Source organism: Cryptomeria japonica, chromosome 6 (genome assembly GCF_030272615.1).
Source record: "Cryptomeria japonica chromosome 6, Sugi_1.0, whole genome shotgun sequence".
Lineage (NCBI taxonomy): Eukaryota > Viridiplantae > Streptophyta > Pinopsida > Cupressales > Cupressaceae > Cryptomeria > Cryptomeria japonica.
In genome coordinates, this window is record NC_081410.1 from 405,293,205 (window position 1) to 405,299,204 (window position 6,000).

A 6,000-nucleotide genomic window follows, 5' to 3' on the forward strand; every position below is an offset into this window, starting at 1 on the left:
AGAGTTTGAACTACTAGCAAGAGGTCTAATCCTCGAACTCGAAGAGTTTGTTGTTTATTCATTGTATATTAAGATTAAATATCTAATGGTCTAGTATGCTACAACAAGGGAATGAATATAAGTAGGGAAAACATTGTTTAGATTGTGCCTTATAAGACATAAATATAATCAAACATAGATTTCTATTTCAATCATTTGATCTCTTTATTCATGATTGTACCTTGTTATAATATGTTCAAACTTATGAAGTTGTTGAATTATTTTAATTGATGTAATAGGAAATTTTTATGTATGTGTTGAGAATACAACATTTAATTTGGGTTTCCCATACATAAGATCTGTAACAACTATAACTCAATTTTACCTTGTCTCTAGTGCTTGTTCTTACCTAGTTCATGTCTTGCACTATCTGCACCTAGTCCTAGGCACTCCATACCTTGTTTGGAGTGACCAATGAAATACCTAGAGTTCTAAGATTGTCATCAATACAACTGTTTTTATGCAATGAAAGCAATTTTTTTAGAAACGTGTTACTTGTGCTAGAAAAGAACAATGGCTAGACCACAAAAATCCCCTACTATATGCATAAGAGGTAAAGGTAAATGTGCTTCATGAAAAATATTGTAGATTCTTGTTATGTTTTTTGAGGCTTCTATTATCATTATTTTTTGTCATTGATTTCTCATAAATTCTACCAATACTTGAATTCTAATGCTACTTCTATAGGTTGTTGTATGTTTAGACTTCCATTCTATGAAACTAGAAGTCATAGTCAAGTGGGTAAAAAACATTCTAACAAAAAAACATTTACTTTAATAAACGTTGTCACATCTCATCATTTTGGTTTGATTAAATTAATGAAATAAACTTTATTTTGATATTAATTATTTAACATTTATTTATTTAAAATGATTAAATATGTTAGAAATAATGTTGTATTTAATGCAACTAAGAAGATGATTGTCTAATTATGATATTAACATGTTTTCCCCACCATGTACATATTTTGATTATAATTTTGAGGACTAATCTATTGACGTGTGAATGAGCATGAATGACAAGAACATGGTTGAGGAGAGGAGTCTCTAACCATTTGATAAAGGATAGACATCACCAAAAATTATCGCACACACCACATAGTTTCATGTAGTAATTGCATTTGAAAGATATAATGGATGTTTTCTAATGTGTGTGTGTATATATATATATATATATATATATATATATATATATATATATATATATATATATATATATATATATATATATATATATATATATATATATATATATATATATATATATAGGAAATGGCTTATACATGACAACAAATAACATTATAATGGCTACAAAGAAATCAGTCTCCATATGCCACGATGGGCTTGTCTCGCCCCACTTAAAGACTTAAAATAATGTGCCAAAATTGATGCCATCGTGGCATATGGAGACTGATTTTTTTGCAGCCATTATAATAGGCTCAAGCTACCAACATAAATCTTGCCTAAAACAATAACAAGAGAATAGTGGGAAGATAAATACGATTCTAATTTCAAACATGACTATCACTCAGTCCACTCCAACCATATGACATTTTCCAGCTCCAAGTTATTCAATTTGAGTTATTTGTAGAAGAATAACGTATGACATATAGAGGTAGTCGATTCATTCTTGCAAAAACAACAAAAAGCGGTATATTCGAATAGAGCGTTATTCTTCTTAGACAAACTGCTTAGCAAAAGTGCACGAGTATACCATGATTGAGTTTCATAGAAAGTGAATCGATGGACATAGGGGAATATAAAGGGACTATCATCACAAGGATAAGGAATTAGGTGGCTAGGCACAAAGAAGATTAACTAGTCTAGGTCATGGCTTCGGCTAGAGAATCCCATCAACTTTTTGATCAATCTTTTCTAAGTTTTTTCTACAAATTGTTATATTAGTTCAAGTAGGGTTATTTTCTAAGTTATCGGTTCGGGTTCAGGTATAGGTTTGGATTTGGTTACGCAAACTCAATTCATGGGTTTGGGCAAATTTTTTTTGCCCTTTAGATTTGTGGGTCGGGTTTGTCCGAGCATGCGCACACGCACGTGCACACACACACACACACATAAATAAATTTAAAGAAATTTACAAAAGTATAAAACTAAATACATTTGATAGTATGATACTATATTATTGAGCAATGCCAAATGTGAATTGATAGTTTAGAATTGAATTGGACAATGGAACAATGCAAAATGGCAGAAGAAAAACATTTAATAGTATGCTACTTCATCATTGATCAATGTGTGAGGAACCCAACAATAGAAGGGGTGCTTTTAGGGACATTTTAGAGTTTTTGGATACAAAAAAAGGTCAAACTAGTCTATTTTTGTTATGTTTTGGTGCTTAGTGCCTTTGGATATGTGTGGGTTCGTACCTCAATTCGTACCTACGAACCCAAAACCCCTGGGTACATACCCAAGGCGAACCCAGACGAACCTGGGGCGAACCCAAATCCAAGCGAACCCAGTTCGAGTGCATGAAAAATTACTGTTACTATGAAAGTTTGAACTTTTCAAATTATTTCTTCATTATAAAAAACATAAATGGGAGGAGTAGATAGATCAAACAAATTAAACAAAAAACCAGTTTCATCTTCTCCAATGGATGGGTTCAAGACTACATTGAAGGGATGCCTCCTTTCAGATCGTGGAAGATGATAGAAGCTATGGTGGATGAGCTCCTAATTGCTTGGGAAGAGATATAAAAGAAACTTGCTAGGTGACCTGTGTTGGGAGAATTTAAGGATGATAGAAGGGTATGGATTTGGTCACGAAAGTGGTAAGGTCATTGTCAAACATGCCTTCCATTTCGCTTGTTCAAAAAAGAATTTCAAAGGAAATCGAAGGATTTCAAGCAAATAGGAAGTTCCTAAGATGAATGTGTTTCTTTAAATCGCTTGGAAGAGGTGAGTCTTGACATGGGATAGGCTACAATTAATGGGCAAAGTTGGAGGAGATTAACAATCATCTTTTTCTACACTACGAGGTGGCTTGGCAGATATGGAGTAACTTTTGGTCCAAATGGGGATTTGAGTGGGTGATTTCAAAAAAATGTTGTCGATCTTCTTGATTCCTATGTTTTGAAAGTTGAGAGCCCTGGGCTTGGACTTCAAAGGATTTAGGAAGTAGCACCAACAATGATTGTTTGGGCTCTTTGGTTGGAAAGAAATCGTTAGATTTTCCAAGAAGAGAACTGGACTATGAACAAGCTTTAAGACAAAGTGGTAGGCATCATGGGAGAGCTGGGAGATTGGAAAGAAATCGTTAGATTTTCAAAGAAGAGAACTAGACTATGAACAAGCTTTAAGACAAAGTGGTAGGCATCATGGGAGAGATGGGAGAAGTTCATAGGAGAGAAAATTGGATTCTCAAGGTTAAAGAGGAGTGGGCCAACGCCTGGCCTAGTTTGAGATGATTGGACTCTTCCCATGCCTTCGATTCCAAAGGATGCAAGGAGCACTAATGGAGGAAGCCAGATTGGGGGTGGGTTAAACTCAAATTTGATGGTGTTGCTAAGGGCAATATGGACAAAGCGGGGGACAGCCTTAAACCACAAACACTAAGCAACATATTAAGTCTAGAGAATGTTAGTCAACCCTGAGTGTTTTAACACTTTTAAGTCTAAAAGTGAATTCTTAGTGTGACCACACACCTTAAGCAACCTGTTAAGTCTAGAAAATGCAACTCTGAATGTTTAACACTTTTAAATCTAGAAGTATAAGCTTAGTGTGTGTGATTTAAGCCATATGCAAAACGGAAGGTGGCAGGTCTTTAGAGATTCAATAGGAAAGTCTCTATTAATTCATGTTGTGAACTTCAGTACTGACACCAATAATTCAGCTGAAGCCAGAGCTATGCTCTGGAGCTTGATGATCACTAGACAAAAAGGATGGAGAAAGCTTTGGATAGAGGGCAACACTAAGCTCGTTATCGGTGTTGTGAAGGGAGGAAACATCAATAATTGGAGATTGGAGATGGTTATTGATGTTGCCAAATGCTTGATTGATGATTTGGACGAGGTCAAGATATTGCATATTGGTAGAACTGGTAATAGGGTCGTCGACTAGGCATAGAATGCCGACACTATTCTCAAAGCTATTTGTGATGAGGGGTCTAAGGAATGGGATACAATCTCCCTTTTGATGTGAACCGGTTGGTTGCAAGTGACATAATGGAATAGTTTCCCTTTGTGCGACGTTATGTGTGGTTTGTGTGCTAGGTGTTGTCTCTGATTTAGTTTAAGAGTGTTGTGGCTTATGTGCATGGCTTTTGTTCTTGATTACTTGTTGTGCTTTGCAGTTGGGGGCAACTTCATGCCTTTTTTATTCTTTTTGGGTTCCCAGTCCCTTAAAATCAGGTTTCTATTATTAAAAAAAGTGACTTTAGGGAATAATTAAGTGAATATATTTAGGGTCTACACCTCCTTTGGGCTTCTAACTGTTTTTACTTTGTAATTCTTTTATAGATTGTAATTTGGAGTAAGAGGTTGCATAAATGGTTTAGTGGGTTGTATGAAAAACAGAGTGATGTTGGAATATAGAGAGATAAGCTATATTGATGTAACTCTCCACATAAATATACTTGTTATGATTTAAATTTTGATTGACATTGTAAAAACATAAGACATCATCAAAATAAAAAGAGAATATGAAAGATTATCAATTCGAAGTGAAAAATAAGATGAATGTAACTCATTATTACAAATAAAAATTGCTAATTCTCAGAGATTCTTATTTTTCATTCAGCATTCCAATTTACAGATGTTATCGATTCCAAAATCGGAGTGCAAAATTACATTTGTGTAAACTTGAAAATGCTGCAGATGCAAAATTCACATTTGTGTAAACTTTAAGTTTTACTAGACAATAAATTATTAACGTCGCCTGAGAGATTCGAACTCTCGCGGGGAAACCCCATGTACTTAGCAGGCACACGCCTTAACCACTCGGCCAAAGCGACGTCATGTGACCGTCATTTGCATGTTTTTGTCAGATTAATGACAGATATAAGTCCTAATATCCCAAGCTCATTGATAGAGGGCCTTTTGGAAAATGAAAGTCCTGTGGCTATTGTGAGCTTAACTTTGACAAACTCTTTGAATTAGGTCTTCAAACATGAATACCGTTCCTTAGGACCATCTTATCATTACACCTTTTATGTCTTTGTAACCTTATTTTGAGAGTGACTGTCATGCTTGCTGTCTTGACCATTCACTGTCATAATCAGAGACTCTCTTTTCCTTTGCTTTATGGAATAAGACATCATCACTTCTATCTCAGTCTTCATGATGATCTGCATGTTTGTAGCTTCTATAACTTTTCATGAATGGAGGTCACTGTGCGAATGCACTGTACTTTTGTCAAGGCTCTTATCACTGTCATACATGCTTCTTATTAATTCACTGTCTTTTACTTTGTCCCACTGTGCTTTTGTTGCTTCCTCGTAGAGTCCCTAATCACTTTTCCTTTACCCTATCACTGTGATTAGGCTGCAAATGATCATGACCCTTAACATCTCTGGTTACAATGCTCTCAATGACCAAGCTAAAACAGTGTGCAAGTCCAAAACAGCGTGCAAGTCCAAAACACTCATGAAGATGCGTGCAGTCATAGGCTAGCACTCATAACATATAGGACAGTGGCAATGAAATACTATACAATACATTAGTACCCTGTGTGAATACACCATTTCACCTAACAAATCTAGAAAGCTCCTTTAATCACATACAAGACAATCATATTGATTGCATTTACACAGCCTATGACTGTCTTGCCTCTTATAACGGTGATCTTTCTTACTATCTTTGAGGCTTCTTGTCTTGAGAATCACAGTCTCAAAGCTTTATGACTGTGTTTTGAGTCTTTCACCTCTTTGGATTGCTCAGTCAGATTGCCTTTTGATACTGTCATTTGCTGTATGACTGCTGCTATGATCTTCATTGGGTGTAGAATAC

General features: G+C 35.3%; 1 non-coding gene across 1 annotated transcript; it reads right to left on the reverse strand.

Annotated features, from left to right (window-relative positions):
* Positions 1-4,924: 4,924 nt before the first annotated feature.
* TRNAN-GUU (transfer RNA asparagine (anticodon GUU)) lies at positions 4,925-5,006 on the reverse strand. Its single transcript has one exon. It is a non-coding gene; the product is annotated as a tRNA-Ser (tRNA).
* Between the last annotated feature and the right edge of the window lie 994 nt (positions 5,007-6,000).